The following is a 20,198-nucleotide window of genomic DNA, read 5'->3' on the forward strand; positions in this document are numbered from 1 at the left end:
TGTGGGCGAGCAAGACCCCGAGGGCAAGGAGGGGGTTCCTGGAGCATAGCAGAGATAGAGGAGGGTTGGCGTTGCCGAATCTGGGTGGCTACTACTGGGCAGCCAACGTGGCGATGATCCGTAAGTGGGTGATGGAGGGAGAGGGGGCGGCGTGGAAGAGGTTGGAGATGGCGTCCTGCAAAGGAACGAGCCTGGGGGCGCTGGTGACGGCACCGCTGCCGCTCTCGCCGACAAGGTACACCACGAGCCCGGTGGTGGCGGCAACGTTAAAGATCTGGGGGCAGTGGAGACAACATAGGGGAGCGATAGGAGCCTCGGTGTGGTCCCCGATCAGGGGTAACCATCGGCTTGTCCCAGGAAGGATGGACGGGGGGTTTCAGAGCTGGCATCGGGCAGGGATTAGAAGAATGGGGGACCTGTTCATCGACGGGACGTTTGCGAGCTTAGGGGCGCTGGAGGAGAAATTTGGACTACCCCCGGGAAATGCTTTCAGGTATATGCAAGTGAGGGCGTTTGTGAGGCGGCAGGTGAGGGAATTCCCGCTGCTCCCGGCACAGGGGATTCAAGACAGGGTGATTTTGGGTGTATGGGTCGGGGAGGGCAAGGTGTCGGCGATATACCAGGAGATGAAAGAAGAGGGTGTGGCTCTGGTAGAGGAGCTAAAAGGTAAATGGGAAGAGGAGCTAGGGGAGGAGATTGAGGAGGGACTGTGGGCTGATGGCCTAAGCAGGGTTAATTCCTCTTCCTCGTGTGCCAGGCTTAGCCTGATACAGTTTAAGGTAGTTCACAGAGCGCATATGACGGGGGCGAGGCTGAGTAGGTTCTTTGGGGTGGAGGACAGATGTGGGAGGTGCTCAGGAAGTCTGGCAAACCATGTCCATATGTTTTGGTCATGCCCGGCACTGGTGGGGTTTTGGAGGGAAGTTGCGGGAACAGTATCTAAGGTGGTGAAAGTCTGGGTCAAGCCAAGCTGGGGGCTAGCATTATTTGGGGTAGTGGACGAGCCGGGAGTGCAGGAGGCGAAAGAGGCCGGCATTCTGGCCTTTGCGTCCCTAGTAGCCCGGCGCAGGATCTTGTTAATGTGGAAAGAGGCGAAGCCCCCCAGCCTGGAGAAATGATATGGCAGGGTTTATCCATTTGGAGAGGATAAAGTTTGCCTTGAGGGGGTCTGCGCAGGGGTTCTATAGGCGGTGGCAACCGTTCCTGGACTATCTCACGGAGCGTTAGAGGAAGGTCGGACAGCAGCAGCAGCAACCCAGGGGGGGACGAGGGGGGAACATCTTTCTTGGGGGCGGGGGCCTTTCTGGGGGGCATTTGAGCAAGAAAATACATGAACGATTCGGGAAACTGATACGTATGGGAGGAATCCAATGTACAAAGCTCTGTATCACATTGACTTGCCATGTTCATGTCTTGCTGTGCGAGCTTTCCTTCTTTTGTGTTACGGGGGGGTGTTTTGTATGGTTGAAAATTTTGTGAAAAACTCTTAATAAACATATTTTTAAAAAAAAGAGAAAGCACAGAGTCGAGGGGGTGGTGGGGAAAGCCTTGCCAAGTCTACTTTCCATTCCTGGGGTTGGATCCACAAGACTCAATGTTCAGTTCAGCCATTCTGAACCCGAAAAGGGTTGCCCAGTATTTTTTGTATTTATTTTAGATTCCAGCATCTGCAGTAATTTGCTTTTATCTTCGTTTTTAATTCACTGCCACTTCTCTTCCAGGAATGCCTACCCTGAAGAACCATAATGTGGAGATGCAGGCGCTGGACTGTACCCTCTTCTCTTCGACAAGATTTCCGTTTGATAAAAGCAAATTAGTGTGGACGCTGGAATCTGAAGCAGAAAACAGAAAATACTGGACAGTCTCACTGGTCTGACAGCATTGTGGAGAGAAAAGGGAGCTAACGTTTCGAGTCTGGATGACTCTTCGTCAAAGCTGGATTTCTGTTCATCTGTTTTGGCCTGTCCACCTTCTTTGCTTCCCATTTCCCTCTTAGTGCATGACACACTGCTCACCTTTGTTCTGCCATTCACACATTGTTATCTCTTTTTGTGCCACTATCAGCACCCTTCATAGCCTTAATCATCGCCATTTACATTCCTTTTATCTTCTGTCCTCGACAGCTTTGTCAATCTCCACTTATCGCTGGCCCCCATATCTAGCCCCACCGCTCCACTCCCCTCCCCCATTACAGTATAAATCTGACCCTATTTCCAGTTCTCTCTAGCTTTGACAGAGTCATCCAACTGGAAACGTTCGCTCCCTTTTCCCTCTGGCAGTAGCGGAGTCGAAGAGTCAGCTTCAATTACAAACGGGTTCCCCAATGGCTGCTGGTTCCCCCAATGCAAGCAAGTCCATTCAGTTCAAATTCTGCCTCAAGTGTCTGCGTTACCAGCTGCTCAATTTCCTTGTATTTACAAGAATATTGCAAGAATGATAAAAGTAATCTGCTGCTTACTGCTTTCTGATCTACATCACTGATGCTTCCTGAAATAGTAAACTTAACCTGTGCTTTACATCCAGTTGCCAGGATTGAAGAGGAGTCCCAGACATCTTCTCACAACTAGAGACATAGAAGGCAGAAAAGCACACATTTATATTTGTTTCCGTAACTTGTTGCTGCTGGAGCAGGTTGCCAGCCCACAGCCAAATTTTGTCACTTGAGGACCACTCAAGCATGACTGACCAATAGACTCTCCAGCTCTTTCTTCCTGTAATGGCAGGATCTGCAGGTTGACAATCAACCTGCTTGGCCGCATTATGATTGCACCTTCCATGGCGATCAATTCTTGGGAGTGGAACTCGAACTTGGAGCTTCTGGCTTAAAGACTGGGACACTATCACTGCACCCAAGAACTCCCTCTGGACATCCCAAAGGGTCAAAGATAAAATGTATTATTACACTTTTGTAAGAGTGGCAATAGAAAGAGAATGCACTGAGATTTCCAAACCAAGCTTGGAAATGATGGTATGTTTCAGTTGAATCAACATGAACCATATTACTATTATATTAGAACAAATTGTTAAATTCCTATGACTATTTAAAAAACTGATGTGAACTTGTCATAATACAATTGTACCCTCCTTGAGAGAAGGTGCTGTTGCACCATTACTGGCAGGGGGTGTGCAATTAGTGCATGACTGCAAACGTAAATCTTCCAAATGGGGACTGAATTACATCTGCATGCCCTGGTCCCAGCATTTTTTATTGAACCCCAGCTGAAGAACACATGCCCATGATCTAATGGGCAGCGCCACAGGAGATAGACTAATAACATACATCAATGTTCAGAGGCAGTCAGGTTTGTGGCCATTATCGGAGCTTCCATGAGGGAGAATGAGAATGCACTATTCAGTATTTCCTTCAAATAATTTTTGTTGAAAATGATTTGTTTACAACTTCCCGATTCATTGTGAATTCAATTCCTTGCACAATATGTGATCTGGTCAAGCTGAATGAAACACTCTGGATTTTATTTTTGTTACATGATTAGGCTCTTTGTGGCAGGATCTGAAATACTGATTCAAATGTCCTGCAAACGTGTGCCAGCATTGACTGGAAGAGATAAATGGAGCACACTGGGCTAAATCGCTGGCTTTTAAAGCAGACCAAGGCAGGCCAGCAGCACGGTTCAATTCCCGTCCCAGCCTTCCCGAACAGGCGCCGGAATGTGGCGACTAGGGGCTTTTCACAGTAACTTCATTTGACAATAAGCGATTTGTCATAATACTTGTGACAATAAACGATTTTCCTTTCCACCTGTGATGTGGGAAAGCATACCCAGGAACATAAAATGCATATGGATCTCAGGTGAAAATAGGAAGAGTTTCAGGTGCAGATGTCCCCACAGTTGATCACCTGATGACATTTATTGTCTGTGATCATAGTTTCAAATATATTCAAGAATATCCTTTTCTGCATCACTCCTTGCATCCACAAAGGTGGCACGATGGCACAGTGGCTAGGACTGCTGCCTCACAGCGCCAGGGACCCGGGATCAATTCCAATCTTGGGTGACTGTGGGGTTTGCACGTTCTCCCAGTGTCTGCGTGGATTTCCTCCGCGTGCTCAGGTTTCCTCCCACAGTCCAAAGATGTGCAGGTTAGATTTAGATTTATTGTGACGCGTACCAAGGTACAGTGAAAAATACTGCTCTGCGTAGAGTCCAGGCAGATCATTCTATGTATGAAAAAACATAGGAAGGCAGCACGGTGGCGCAGTGGGTTAGCCCTGCTGCCTCATGGTGCCGAGGTTCGATCCCGGCTCTGGGTCCCTGCCCGTGTGGAGTTTGCACATTCCCCCGTGTTTGCATGGGTTTTGCCCCACAACCCAAAAGATGTGCAGGCTAGGTGGATTGGCCACGCTAAATTGCCCCTTAATTGGGAAAAATGAATTGGGTACTCTAAATTTATTGAAAAAAATGAAAAAAAAAAAAACATAGGACATACGATAAATACACAATGTAAATACATAGACATTGGGTGAAGCATACGGACGAGAGTGCTAACAGTAGAGAAGATACATAGAGAGATCAGTTCAGTGCTTAAGAGGGTCATTCAGGAGACTCGTAACAGCGGGGAAAAGCTGTTTTTGAATCTATTAGTGCGAGCAGTGTTAATGTAAGCCTACTTGTGACAATAAAGGATATTATTATCTACAAGTTTGCTGATGACACGACCGTAGTGGGTCAGATCTCAAACAACAATGAGTCAGAGTACAGGAAGGAGATAGAGAACCGACTGGAATGGTGCAATGCCAACAATCTCTCCATCATGCCAGCAAAGCTAAAGAGCTCGTCACAGACTTCATAGAATTATAGAATTTACAGTGCAGAAGGAGGCCATTCAGCCCATCGAGTCTGCACCGGCCCTTGGAAAGAGCACCCTACGTAAGCCCACACCTCCACCCTATCCCCGTAACCCCATTTAACCTTTTTGGACACTAAAGGGTAATTTAGCATGGCCAATCCACTTAACCCGCTGTTTAGGCTGTGGGAGGAAACTGGAGCATCCTGAGAAAACCCACGCAGACACGGGGAGAACGTGCGGACTCCGCAGACAGTGACCCAAGCCAAGAATCAAACCTGGGACTCTGGAGCTGTGAAGCAACTGTGCTAACCAGTGTTACTGTGCTGCCCTAATGGAGTTGGAGTCTAATTGTATAAGGAGTATAGCAGTGGGCTGTATGCAGCCTTGTGGGGCCCCGGTGTTGAGGATTATCGTAGAGGAGGCATCGCTGTTTATCCTTACTGATTGTGGTCTATAGGTCAGGAAGTCGAGGATCTGGTTGCAGAGGGAAGGGCCAAGTCCTAGGTTTTGGAGTTTGGATGTGAGCTTGGCTGGGATTATGGTGTTGAAGATGGAGCTGCAGTCAATGAATAGGAGTCTGACATGGGAGCCCTTGTTGTTGAGACGCTACAGAGAGATGGCATCTGCTGTGGACTGATTCTGGGGGCATGCAAATTGCAGTGGATCAAGGCAAGGTGGATTTGCCATGCAAAATTGTTTTTTTCCTCTAATACGTTAGCGTTAGCACTATGCCAACATCTCCCCAAGTCCAGCCAAGCCACCATATGTGAGTATAGATGATGGATGGGTGTGATTTCTTTTCCCAATTGACTCGGCAAGAACCCAATGGAATTGGGTGGAATGTCAGTTTAGAGCCCCCCCCCCCCCCCCCCCCTCACCCCAATATTAATTCATTACTTCCAATGGGGAGTAAATGTTGGGTGGACAGTAGAAAGCAGGGTTGACCCAATCCCATAAATTTTCTGACAGGTGCATCTCCCCCTTTGGCGGGTTTTCTGGCTGTTCAACCGTGGGAGTATCCCAGTTAACAACGAGCCAGTCTCTAAGTACTTGCTTACATTCAGGGGCAGTAGTTAGCAGCAGGGAAAGTTTCTGATATTTTGACAGTCTTTAATCTCCGGGAACGACATCCCATTGTAGCTGGTAGAATCCAGTTTCTGCTCAAGTAGGTCGTGCCTCACAAACCTTATTGAGTTCTTTGAGAAGGTGACCAAACAGGTGGATGAGGGTAAAGCAGTTGATGTGGTGTATATGGATTTCAGTAAAGGGTTTGATCAGGTTCCCCACGGTAGGCTACTGCAGAAAATACGGAGGATGGGATTCAGGGTGATTTAGCAGTTTGGATCAGAAATTGGCTAGCTGGAAGAAGACAAAGGGTGGTGGTTGATGGGAAATGTTCAGACTGGAGTCCAGTTACTAGTGGTGGATCTGTTTTGGAGCCACTGCTGTTTGTCATTTTTATAAATAACCTGGAGGAGGACGTAGAAGGATGGGTGAGTAAATTTGCAGATGACACAAAAGTCGGTGGAGTTGTGGACAGTGCGGAAGGATGTTATAAGTTACAGAGGGACATAGATAAGCTGCAGCGCTGGGCTGAGAGGTGGCAAATGGAGTTTAATGCAGAAAAGTGTGAGGTGATTCATTTTGGAAGGAATAACAGGAAGACAGAGTACTGGGCTAATGGTAAGATTCTTGGCAGTGTGGATGAGCAGAGAGATCTCGGTGTCCATGTACATAGATCCCTTAAAGTTGCCACCCAGGTTGAGAGGGTTGTTAAGAAGGCGTACGGTGTGTTAGCTTTTATTGGTAGAGGGATTGAGTTACGGAGCCATAAGGTCATGTTGCAGCTGTACAAAACTCTGGTGCGGTCGCATTTGGAGTATTGCATGCAATTCTGGTCGCTGCATTATAGGAAGGATGTGGAAGCATTGGAAAGGGTGCAGAGGAGATTTACCAGAATGTTGCCTGGTATGGAGGGAAGATCTTATGAGGAAAGGCCGAGGGACTGGAGGCTGTTTTCGTTAGCGAGAAGAAGGTTAAGAGGTGATTTAATTGAAGCATACAAGATGATCAGAGGATTGGATAGGGTGGACAGTGAGAGCCTTTTTCCTCGGATGGTGATGTCTAGCATGAGGAGACATAGCTTTAAATTGAGGGGAGATAAGATATAAGACAGATGTCAGAGGTAAGTTCTTTACTCAGAGAGTAGTAAGGGCGTGGAATGCCCTGCCTGCAACAGTAGTGGACTCGCCAACACTCAGGGCATTCAAATGGTCATTGGATAGACATATGGACAATAAGGGAATAGTGTAGATGGGCTTTAGTGTGGTTTTACAGGTCGGCGAAACATCGAGGGCCGAAGGGCCTGTATTGCGCTGTAATGTTCTATGTTCTATTAGTGTCCAAAGGTTAGGTGGGGTTATGGGAGTGTGCGCCTAGATAGGGTGCGGTTTCAGAGGGTTGGTTCAGATTTGACGGGTCGAATGGCCTCCTTCTGTACTGTAGGGATTCTAGGAAAGACATCTATAATAAAGTTACAGTGCAGTTTTTGTCTGGCCAGATTGTTTTGATTGGTCATTTAAGAGGTATGTCAAACTCTGTTCTGCTGCACCTGTGGGGTGACAATTAGGTAATTACTTACAAATATTATTGCAACACTTGGGTACGGAGTATAATAAGTTTTTGATTTGTCAGATACAAGGCACTTGGATTAAGACATAGAGTTCTCTGTTTAGAACCAAACTGGGGCTCTTCAAATCTCTATTACCCAAGTAGTTTCAGAGAAGTGCTTGCAAACTGCAATTTTTGAAACTTCTCACTGTAGTTTGTGGAAAACAAAACATTTGCCAGTTTGATTTGGTAGGCAAAGCCTGGCACATGGAGAGGCAGGTGAGGCGCATGCAGGTTGAGTATATGCCCACACTACCTCGAATCACCTCCGCAATGGCTACTGACTCAGTCTGCAGCCCCGCACTGGGAACGGATTTTCTACAGCATGGAGCTGGATAAGTTCCAGAGAGTGGCCAACATAACTAAATATAGAAGGTAGGCTGGTTCACTGGAGGTTCCATCACCGAGCTGACAGTCGTCTGGGGTTTACATTGGGGGAGGGAATTGGGTGAGGAACTTTGAATTTATTTTTCTTCTAAAATGCCTAACCTTGGGTTTTGGCTCTCACATGAGATTGTAAAACTGAGTGGGAAGGGAGCAGGTGTGATGGTGTGTAAAGTTATACACACTTAGATAGGAATTGCCTCACCAAACCCTTTCAACAGCCCACCCCTATTGTCCTTTATTTAATATGTGCTCAAAACCTCGCTCTTTAACTTTTAAAAGAAATTTAGAGTACCCAATTATTTTCTCCCCCCCCCCCCCCCCAATTATGGGGCAATTTAGTGTTGCCAATCCACCCAACCGCAACATCTTTGGGTTGTGGGGGTGAAACCCATGCAGACACGGGGAGAATATACAAACTCAACAGTGACCCAGGGCCGGGATCAAACCCGGGTTCTCAGCGCTGTAGGCAGCAGTGCTAACCACTGCGCCACCGTGCCGCCCTAAAATCTCTCTCTTTAACTAAGCATTTGATCACCTATCGCATTGCTTCCTTCTTTGACACAGCGTAAATATTTATAGGATTGTGTTCAGAGACATTTGGGCACGAATGGAAACCAAAGCACTAGCTATCCCTGTGTCCAGCCAGAGGTAGTTTTGGTCCATCCAGATTTTAATGTCAGATAGGCAGTTAGAGAATGCAGTAGTGTTAGCTTCAACATGTACGCTAAAACCATGCCAAGCAAAAGCATGTAAATGACGGAGAGGGTACTGTTATGGGCGAGGCGTTTTCAGAACCCCAAAATGTATCATGGAGTTCAACCAACCTCCCCCTTTAATGCTTTTTGTTGCTTTTCCGAGCACACGGCTTGTTCCCTAGGTGTGAGATTACAATTATGGACACGTGGGTTTTTTTTAAACACAAAACAATGTTTATTCCATAAACTCAACTTAACCCTTTTAAATAAACATTGGCTCTCTTAACACCCCCTTACTTCAAAGATAACCCCGAAAATATTGCAACACTAAATAATCCTTCAGTTATTCCTTTCAACATCCAAGAGAGACTTAACACCTTTAAACAGAAACACATCAGGTTAAAGGCTTTACTATTATGAGTTTAAATCACCCAAATGATCCAGAGATAGTCACAGCTCACTGCAAACACAGACACACACCAAGCTCTTTTCCAGCTGCAAAACTAAACTGCAAAATGGCTGAACTGAGCTCAGCTCCACCCACTCTCTGACATCACTGTTTTCTTAAAAGTACATTGCTGAAACATCCATTTCTTAAAGGGTACTCTCACATGACAGTACCAAGCATGGACCTTTAAATTAAACTTGAAATTATCAAGTATGGGAAGGGAAGAATCCATGGGAGACAACGTAGTGCTGATATGGTGACAAGCATGAGTAGAACACAAAAGGCCTCCATCACAGGGATGAATGTCACCATAGACCTGCATAGGGCTGCTCTCCCTTTTTGAGAGAACTGACTGGTGATGATTTAACCAGAGTATCATCACACCTCAGGTGAGGGCAAGGTTGAGGCGGCAGGGCCTTCATGAATAACCTCAGCTGGTACAGGAATTGAACACCCGCTGTTGGTGAAACTCCACATCACGATCGAGCCATCTAGCCAACTGAGCTAACAAACCTCCATATCACAGGGATAGGAAGCAAAGAACAAAGAAATGTACAGCACTAACAGGCCCTTTGGCCCTCCAAACCTGCTCCGACCATGCTGCCCATCTAAGCTAAAAGCTTTTACACTACAAGGACCTGTATCCCTCTATTCCCATCCTATTCAGGTATTTGTGAAGACGCCCCTTAAACATCACTATCGTATCTGCTTCCACCACCTCCTCCAGCAGCGAGTTCCAGGCACCCACTACCCTCTGTGTAAAAAACCCTTCCCTGGCACATCTCCTCTAAACTTTGTCCCTCGCCCCTTAAACCTATTGTTTCCTAGTAAATTACTCTTCAACCCTGGGAAAAAGTTTCTGACTACCCTCTTTGTCTTGGATCCTTTGATTTCCTTGCCTATATGAACATAGGAACCTTCTATATGACCACAATGCCCAGTATTGGTGGTGAAGAAGGCAGTGCCTACCATAACTCAATGTAAGGATTTTCAACGGTCATGAAGCTAGATTAACTAATTATAGTGTTGGTGAGAACACTGTCCTTGCAATTCTGGGATTTGAATCGAATTGAAATTAGATTGATGGATGAAATTCTCTTCTTTCTACTGGTTGAATTGAGTTTGACAATCAAGTTTTTGTTGAAGCAGGCGCACACCATAAAATTGCCTATAAAATAAAGAGTTTGGATGCCGTTAAAGGCAAGGACAAGATCAAGAATCATTAGCAGCAATGATAAGTCACAATCATTACAACACAAATGTCAAGTAGAGTCCCCATTAACAAGAGACCGCAAAGTCACTTATGCTAATAATGTCAAAGCCACAGAATTCAGAGGGCTCAAGAGATGAGACTTCAAAAAAAATGTCTTGGAGACAGGGAAGGGAATAAAAACATTAATGGTCACCTTTTGAACAGCCCCAAATTGATGTTGGGGCGGCTACATTAAGGGAGGTACCTTGAGGTCAGAAAGCATTAAACGGAGACGGAAGAGGTGGCAAAAGTCAGTATGTTTTAATATGGAGATGCAGCGAAGAGATCATCCTGAGAAACTGCCACCAATACTACTTGGTTGAAGGGTGCTCAGCAAGTGGAGAGTACTCGAGTGGGGGTGGGGGGGAAAGAGTTATGTCAATCAGTTCTAGAATGCTTCTCATGAGGAGATCAAAGTGGGCTATATTCACGCAAAAGGTTTTGCAGGACCTACAAATGCTGGAATTTCAATGCATGGTTCAGGAGGAAGATTTGAATGGTTGTTGGGAGGAAAGTGAAGATGTCAGAGTGAACACAGGTGGGAGAATGGAAAGTACACAAATACTATTATTGGATGAGCAAGGAAAAACACAATAGTTAAAAAAAACACAAACCATACTATTACAAAGGCACTCAATGGTCTAGATGAACACTTTACAGTAGCTTGGTAGTACAGAATTTGAATGTGGTTGAAATAAGAGACATCTTGTTGAAGCTTTTCCAAAAAGGATGCTGACCGAGTGAAGCTTTGCCGTGAACAAAGCAACAAGAAAAGTAAGTATAGGCTCCACGATCTCCCAGGTAATTCAGAAAAGATGCAAGACTTGAACATATTCAAGAGTTGCTTTCTCCATGGCAATGCCTCGGCCAGTGTTAAACTGGCAACCAATCAGCACCCTTTGCTCCTGTAGTGTACTGTTCTGCTCATTAGAAATTTGGTATTCTTGTGTTGTCTTGATGAGTGCAAAGAAGGCTTCAGCAACTTGCTTTGAAATTCGAAGGTCCTTTGCACTTAGAATTATCATCGAAAACAGAACGTCAAATGTTACACAGGTAATTAAGCTATTTTAGATCTCTTATATTCTGATTCATCTGGTGTAACCTTCAGCTCGATGCCAACCTTATCGCAAGCCACAACCTCACCATAAGTTCAGAACTTTATACTCAACAGAAACTTGTCCAAAACAGTCCCTATTCTCAGTTCTATCACACTTTTGTTAACAGGATGTTTTCACTGAATGATTAGCCAATAGGGACTCTTGAAATTGTGTAAATTCCCACCACTCAACATATCATTTATAAAGCCAGTGAATTCAGACAGGCATCCCACGCAGGCACAGCGTGTATACCAAATGTGACAACAGCAAGAATGTGAAGCATCTCCTCACAGCACAACATTTAACAGGTCCAAGGATAGGCTCTGAATTGACGAATACAGGATATTTGTCACTGTTTCTAATGTCGCTTAATAGATCAAAATATATTTTTAATTAAAAAAGGCTTAACAAAGTCTCAGAATAATACATCACAGCAAATTAGTGTACTAAAAGTGACCCTGCGGTCTCCATCATTTTGCAACTTTAGGATTATTGAATAATAGTGAACAGTTTACTTTTTCCCTTCACACACGAACAGTGAGAGTACAAATCAAATGTAAGAATAAACAAATCAAATTGGGACAGACGAAGTGCCATCTGAAAATCCTAATCCATTTTTGATGTAGGAATCTTGCTAAGCTTCAGATGAAAACAGTTTGCATTGTAGATATAGAATTTATAGAAAACATAAAAGTAATTTAATTACCATGTGACTGCAATGGCTTCTGTTCAACCAGGCCAGCATTAAATTTCAGGATGCAAGGTTCAGACTGTTAGTCTTGGGGTTAAGTATTTTTTTGGTCATATTTAGAATACATCCTGCGCTATTAAGCTTAGAATCATAGAATCCCTATGGTACAGCAGGTGGTTTTCCGGCTCATTGAGTCTGCACCGACCCTCTGAAAGAGTATCTGACCTATGCCCACTCCCCCACCCCAACCTAACCTGCACACGTCCCAGGGCTCTAATGGCCAATTTAGCATGGCCAATCCACCTGACCTACACAGGAAACTGGAGCACCGGAGGAAACCCCAGCAGACATGGTGAGAGTGTGCAAACTCCACAGAGACAGTCACCCAAGGCGGGAATTGAACCCGGGTCCCTGGTGCAGTGAGGCAGCAGTGCTAACTACTGTGCCACCGTACCACCCTATTCCCCCACTGATCCTTGAAAGGATACTTGTGCACAGGGATGGAGGAGGGCCAACACTTTTAGTGCTGTAGATATTGCGTGGCCGGCAATTTGAATTGCTCTCAGAGTAATCACGTCACAGATGGGAGTTACTGCCTCCCTTGAAAGGCCTAGCCTTCTGGAACACTGGTGTTCATGTCCAGGTACTTGGAGTGCTGCTTGCATTCTACAACAGGGTACTGTTAGCACCTTCGCCCATGCTCCCCCTGCTTAATTGATAACTTGATATACACTAACAAACAGGTGATACCACTCTCTATGGCAAAATTCTATCCCCCCCCCCCCCCCCCCCCCCCGCCCCCTGGTCTCACTCTTTATACAACTGCAAATTCTGGACTTTCTTTGTTGAATTTTATGCTCTTAAAGGCAAGAGTGGAGCCGGTGTTAAGCCACAAACACTTTTTGGTGATCCAGCAGGATCAAGCATCTCTGGGCATCAACAGTCAACTGTATCTTTCAAGGCAGGTGATAAGCACAGGCTCAGTAGAGTATAAATTGACACAGCTGGAACAGTGGCATGTGGAAACTGAAAAAGTCTGCTACTCTGCTGAGCTGTCTTAAGAATAAATCTATCTAAGGTAAAACACTAGCATTAGACTCATTCTGTCACAAAATACAATCATTGGAGTGAAGTTGATTGGAGAGCACAGTTTAACAGCAAGTTAAAGCTCCCATGAAATGAAAATTGCTTATGGTCACAAGTAGGCTTCAAATGAACTTACTGTGAAAAGCCCCTAGTCGCCACATTCCAGCGCCTGTTCGGGAAGGCTGTTACGGGAATTGAACCGTGCTGCTGGCCTGCCTTGGTCTGCTTTCAAAGCTAGCGATTTAGCCCTGTGCTAAACAGCCCCATTAGTATGCCCCAATCTGAGAGAACTCTCTCCTGCATCGTTGGGGCATTTTTCTATGTTCTCCACAACAAGAATAATCACACTGAGTCAGTCCATGACCTACAACCTTTATACCCAGACAGATTGACGCTATAGAAAATTTCAGAGATTCCATTTGCAAGCCACATAATTTGCAGCGTGCACATACAGGAGAATGCAGGTTGGATGACATGGTCTGCGACGGCATTGCCCATCTCATGCATCAGTACACCGACTGGTGCAGCTCTATCACATGCGTACCGAAACAAGATGTCAATATCCAAAAATGCTTGACCCAAGACGTCTAAATCTCACTCTAATGTTAAGAGCAATTGAATCTCAAATTCATAAGAACAAAGTTTTTCTCCAAGTTGCAAGCTATTTTGGGTCAGTTTATTTGGAAGAGGGATCTCAATCAATCATTACTTTCAGGACACAATTCAGAAGATACTGCTTCCAGATATTATTTTGGTTTATCAGTTAGGCAGGGTTGTTTCCAGAAGCATATGGATAGAATTCCAGAAAATGTTCCTGGATGCATTTGCTTGCCAATGGTTTTACCCATCACCACAATGTCAAAGAAGAGCATGACCAAAATTTACACTTTCTAATGGCAGACATTCATAGTGAAGGACTCCATTTCAACAGGAAGAAATGTGAGATGGATGTGAATCAGTTCTTATTTATTCAAATTCCAGGATCCGTCCTGAACCAGCCAAACTCGAAGGTGTGCAAAATACGCCTACTCCCCAGGACAGAGGACTGGCAAAGATGCCTCAGATTTTGAGCTTCTTGGCACCATACATACCCAAATTTACCGATAAAGATCAGAGAGCTGTTCAGGTAGGATGTTCCTCGTGTATGGCAGGAGGACATTCAACGTGTTCGGGTCACTGAAACAGACAGACATTGTCAGAAGAGATGCGTGTTCTGCAATAATACAATCCAAGAAAGGAGACAGTCCTCGAGGTTGATGTATCTCAGGTTTAGGAAAGTGCATCATGCAAGGTGGAAAACCAATTGCATTTGGCTCCAGAAGTCCATCTAAGCGTAATCTGATTATGCAAGAGTGCCAGACACCTACACTGGTATTCTATACCACAAGTTTTTACATATAGCTATTTGGTAAACAATTCATTGTGGAAACTGACCACCAACCATTGGAGATGATTTGGCATAAGCCAAGTGCATCGCCCAGAGTACATGACTCTAAGAAAAATACAGAGAAACGGCTCCAAAGTTGGTTATCAAAGCATAATGATTACTTCAAACATACTGAATGAACAGGTTACCGAATGCAAAAAACACAACAAATATTTTGCTAGACTTGCATGTAGATAGCTAAACATGGAAGTAGAAGATGTATTCAATATCAATCTGATGACCATGACTGAAGGCATTAAGACAAATTGTCAAAATTTGGCCTGATAAGCTACAAGTGCCAGAACACCCTCAGATATTTTTTGGGCTGTACATAGATAAACCAGGTGTTATGACCCCCTGGTCAATTTGACTGGATTTGTTTCTTGTCACGTGTACCAAGGTACAGTGAAAAGCATTGTTCTGCGAGCAGTTCAACAGATCATTAAGTACATGAAAAGAAAAGGAAATAAAAGAAAATACAAAATAGGGCAACACAAGGTACACAATGTAACTACATAACACCGGTATTGGGTGAAGCATACAGGGGTGTAATGTTAATGAGGTCAGTCCATAAGAAGGTCGTTTAGGAGTCTGGTAACAGCGGGGAAGCTGTTTTTGAGTCTATTCGTGCGTGTTCTTAGACTTTTATATCTCCTGCCCAATGGAAGAAGTTGGAAGAGTGAGTCAGCCGGGTGGGAGGAGTCTTTGATTATGCTGCCCGCTTTCCCCAGGCAGCGGGAGGTGTAGACGGAGTCAATGGATGGGAGGCAGGTTTGTATGATGGACTGGGCTGTGTTCACGACTCTCTGAAGTTTCTTGCGGTCTTGGACCGAGCAGCTGCCATACCAGGCTGTGATGCAACCAGATAGGATGCTTTCTATGGTGCATCTGTAAAAGTTGGTAAGAGTTAATGTGGTCATGCCGAATTTCCTTAGTTTCCTGAGGAAGTGTAGGCGCTGTTGTGCTTTGTTGGTGGTAGCGTCGCCGTGGGTGGATTTTTGGAGATGTGTACCCCTAGGAATTTGCAACTGCTAACCATCTCCACCTCGGCCCCATTGATGCTGACAGGGATGTGTACAGTACTTTGCTTCCCGAAGTCAATGACCAGCTCTTTAGTTTTGCTGCCATTGAGGGATAGATTGTTGTCTTGCACCACTCCACTAGGTTCTCAATATCCCTCCTGTATTCTGACTCGTCGTAATTTTGGATCCGGCCCGCTATGGTCGTATCGTCAGCAAACTTGTAGATGGAGTTGTGACCAAATTTTTCCACGCAGTCGTGTGTGTACAGGGAGTATAGTAGGGGGAAGAGAGAGCGAGAGCGTCAGGAACGCATCCCTCATAGGCAGGATACGGCCTTTTGGCCAATTCATTGGCCACCAGCCAACCAATCGAACCGAGTCCCACCGACCTCTCAGGTGCCGAAAAATCTGAGTTCTGCTGTTCAAACGTTAGCAGTGTGCTGTTTTATAACTTTTGAGTTTCTTTCTTCCCCTGCTCAACCTAAAAGGTATATGTCCATTAAGCCATGGATCAAAATGATAACAGTATGGGCATAGGGTGAACATGGGGTTTGACAGGGTAGATGCTGAGATGGTTTCCCCTTGAGGGAGCGTCTAGGACCTGAGGGCATGATGGACAGAGATCGGGAGAAATTTCTTCACTCAGAGGGTAGTGAATCTGTGGAATTCTTTACCGCTGTGGAGGCTGGGTCATTAGCTATATTCAAGGCTGAGATAGACAGATTTTTAATCAGTAAGGGAATCAAAGGTTATGGGGATAAGGCGGGAAAGTGGAGTTGAGCATTATCAGATCAGTCATGATTTAATTGAATGGCAGGGCAGACTTGATGGGTCAAATGGCCTACTTCTGCTCCTACATCTTCCAACAGAGCAGCTGGAAAGGGAAACTGTATTGGCCAGGGGTGAACAACAATAGAGTAGGAAGTGAGGATGTATGAAGCATGCCAGGTCACCAACCACATCAAAACGTTAAAACGCTACATCCTCATGAGGTTTCATTGTACCCTCGATTCAAAATTACAACAAAGTTGTTCACGGTCAGATGTTGTAGCCTTCGCCTCGTTGATCGCCCGAAGGCGGATCCTGTTAGGGTGGAGATCAACCTCTCCACCCTGTGCTCTGGCGTGACAGGGGGACCTGCTGGAATTCTTGACGCTTGAAAAGGTCAAATTTGAACTGAGGGGAAGGATGGAGGGGTTCTACAATTCATGGGCGTCATTCATTATGCACTTTTGGGAATTGGATCACATCGAACATTTGGGGGGGGGGGGGGGGGGGGGGGTGGGGGGGGGAAATGGTGACTGTGGGTGATTCCCGATTCCTTTTTGTCATTTGTTTATGTTAACATGCGAGCTAGTGTCTGGGGTTTGGTGGGAGAATGGGATCGTTGTTATTGATATGGGGATTGACATTACATTCGTTACTGATTATTGTTTATTGTTGGGTGTAAATTTGGGGGAAAATGTGAAAAAGGAGAATGAAAATAAAACAAATTTTTTAAAAAGTTGTTCGCGGTCAGTGGCAAAGACCTGATCTTTTTAAAAAAACATTTTTTTTTATTCTCCTCCATTTTCACATTTTCTCCCACATTTACATCCATCAACAATAATCAGCAAGATATGTCAGTCCCCATAATAACAACAAGATCCCATCTACCCACCAACCCCCAAACCTCAACCCGCATGTTTACATAAACAAATGGCAAAAATAAATCAGGGATTACCCGTAGTCACCCTTAATCTTACACAGCTCCCACCCCCCCACCACCCCAGGCCTCCAGCTCCTCCCGTCCACTGCCTCTTGTAAAACTCCTCCCCCTACCCTCGGTTCCTTTCCCCCCCAACTTTCCACCCCGGCTAGACCACTCGGACCCTGTTCTGCCAGGCTCCGATGGCCACAGCCCCTCCCCGCACCTCACTCCCATTCACTGGCCGTCACACACCGGCCAGCGTGGAGGCCCCCGCCCGGGTCCCTTTCCCACTTGCCCGGCCCCAGGAAAGCCCAAAGATCCCCGTTTAGCACACAAACCCTGCATATCCACCTACACCCCAAATAACTCTCATTTCGAGTGAAAGTCCCATCCCTTCCCTCGTCCAAATATATACCACCTTGGCTCCTTTAATCTCTACACCCGCGTGCAGTGATAGAAAAAAGAAGAAAATACAGTCATGAGGTTACATCGGCACATGGCCATTCCTCAGTTTGTCAGTTCTGCCACAGTCCTTCTGCTTTCGCAAACTCCTCCGCTGCTTCCGCCGTTCCAAAATAAAAGTCCCTGAGCTTGTAAGTCACCCTCAGCTTTGCTGGATATACAATGCCGCACCGCACCTTGCTAATGTACAGTGCCCTCTTCACCCGGTTGAAGGCAGCCCGCCTCCTTGCCAGCTCCACCGTAAAGTCCTGGTATACACGTATACCAGCTCCAGCCCACTGCACCACCCGCTTCTGCTTGGCTCAGCTCAGGACCTTCTCCTTCACCCTGTACTTACGGAAGCACAGAGTCACTGCCCTTGGCGGCTCACTCGCCTTTGGTACAGGCCTCCACGACTGATGAGCCCGATCCAGTTCATATCGGGAGGGGTCCTCCCCCTCCCCCAGTAGTTTTGCCAGCATCGCGGCAAAATACTCAGTCGGCTTCGGTCCTTCAACTCCTTCGGGCAGCCCCACAATCATCAAGTTCTGTCGCCTGGATCTATTTTCCAGGTCTTCCATTTTTCCTCGCAGATCCTAGTTAGTATCCATCACCTTCCACATCTCTTTCCCGATAGAGGCAAGTTGATCACCGTGCTGCAATAACGCCTCCTTCACTTCCTTCAGCGCCTCCCCTTGCTCTCGCACCTCCGCCACTGCGCTCGCCACCTCCGTCCTCACCGGGGAAACCGCATCCTCCACCAGCACACTCAAAGCCTCCCTCATCTCCTTCCTCACCGTCTCCATGCATTTCGCAATCTGCGCCAACTGCTTTTCAAATTCCGCAGCCATCACCTTAGTTATTTCTTCAGCCGTAAGCAGTGCGGCCTTCCCTCGTGCTCCAGCCTCCATTTTTCCTGGTGACCCCGCGGTGACCTTTCCACTCCCCGACGGACCTCCAGCTGGTTTTTTTTTGGCCGTTTTTCTGCTCACCCTCGACATTTTTCTTTGGGTTTTTTTTCCCTCCTGTGTCTTCTCAGTGCCTCCTCCGTGCCTTCTCCCTTCTTCTGCCGCCTCCGCGGACCCTGGGACCGGGCTTAAAGCCCCGAAATTGCCGTTCCCGAGCGTGGGCCCTCCATTGTGCGGCCGCCTCCCGCCCGCCGTCACCGGAAGTCGACATTCTCCTGATCACGGATTACTTTTCCAAATTTACGAATCATCTGACAATTTAAAGATGCCTCGAATGCATTTTGGTGGGTGCAATGAATACAATATTCATTTAGTTCTATATACCTGAAGAAATATCAGATAATGGGCAACAATATACTGGCAGACCTTTTAGGGATGTGTTTGCTAAATGCGGCATAAACTAGCCTCACCAAACTATCCCAGGTCCAATGCTCTTGCCACGTGAATGGTCTGCAAGATCTCCCTATTGCCATGTTCCACCTGATACCGACACCTTTGAACATTGGCTTACGGTCACAAGCGGAAATCATGTTTTGAAGACAGGTTAGGAAAACCTTGTCAAACCATGACCTGTCCAGGAATGCAGGAGAAATTCCTCAAAATACAAGAGAGACTTGAGACTGCACATGACCAACTCACCGGTTTGGAAGTGTTTATTCTGCACTTAGGGTCGAATCAGACATCTCACCAAGGGACCTGGTTACCTGCAGAAGTATCTAAAATGTGCAGTGAGCCTTGATTCTCTGAGGTCACAAGGCCTAAGGGGGTGATGTTAAGAAGCAAGAGCCGGGACTTCCGGGTGCAGCGATGACCAGCTAAGTCGCACGTTTCGGCACCTCCCGTTTTAACGGACTTTTGGGCTCCTATTGGGAGCCCCCACGGCAATTTTCGAAGGCTTAACCCACAGTGAGGCGACATAGAAGGGAGTCCCCCCGGATGTGAATGGACAGAAAAGATAATAGTGGCCAGATTACGGAGGATACTCTGGAGCAGCGGCAAAGAAAGGAAGTGAGAAGCAAGATGGCGGCGGAGGGAGGCCAGTTGGTATGGGGCCTGGAACAGCAGGAGTTCCTCCGGCGATGTGTGGAGGAGCTCAAGAAGGAGGTGCTGGCGCCGATGCTGCAGGCGATTGAGTGGTTAAAGGAGGCGCAGAAGACCCAAGAGGTAGAGCTCCGTGGAGTGAAGGCAAAAGCTGCCGAAAATGAGGACGAGATACAGGGCTAGGTGGTGAAGATGGAGACGCACGAGGCACTGCATAAGAGGTGTATGGAGAGACTGGAAGCCCTGGAAAATAGCTCGAGGAGGAAGAACTTAAGAATCTTGGGTCTTCCCGAAGGGGCAGAGGGAGCGGACGTTGGGGTGTATGTGAGCACGATGCTCCATACCTTAATGGGAGCTGAGGCCCCGACGGGCCCCCTGGAAGTGGAGGGAGCGTATCGAGTCCTCGTGAGAAGACCAAAGGAAGGAGAAATACCTCGAGCAATAGTGGTGAGGTTCCACCGCTACAAGGACAGGGA

At 46.4% G+C, this 20,198-nt stretch overlaps 1 protein-coding gene across 12 annotated transcripts in view; it reads right to left on the reverse strand.

Annotated features, from left to right (window-relative positions):
* Positions 1 to 20,198, reverse strand: part of nr2c1 (nuclear receptor subfamily 2, group C, member 1) — a 172,465-nt gene that overhangs the window by 126,384 nt on the left and 25,883 nt on the right. For 2 of the 12 annotated variants that reach the window (XM_072471896.1, XM_072471905.1), the window contains exon 2: positions 14,227 to 14,311. The exons of the other annotated variants lie outside the window; for them this stretch is intronic. The gene's annotated coding sequence lies outside the window, so the exon portion shown is untranslated. The remainder of the gene's footprint in view (positions 1 to 14,226; positions 14,312 to 20,198) is intronic. 12 annotated transcript variants of the gene reach the window in all.

The sequence above is a fragment of the Scyliorhinus torazame genome, chromosome 13 (genome assembly GCF_047496885.1).
Source record: "Scyliorhinus torazame isolate Kashiwa2021f chromosome 13, sScyTor2.1, whole genome shotgun sequence".
NCBI lineage: Eukaryota > Metazoa > Chordata > Chondrichthyes > Carcharhiniformes > Scyliorhinidae > Scyliorhinus > Scyliorhinus torazame.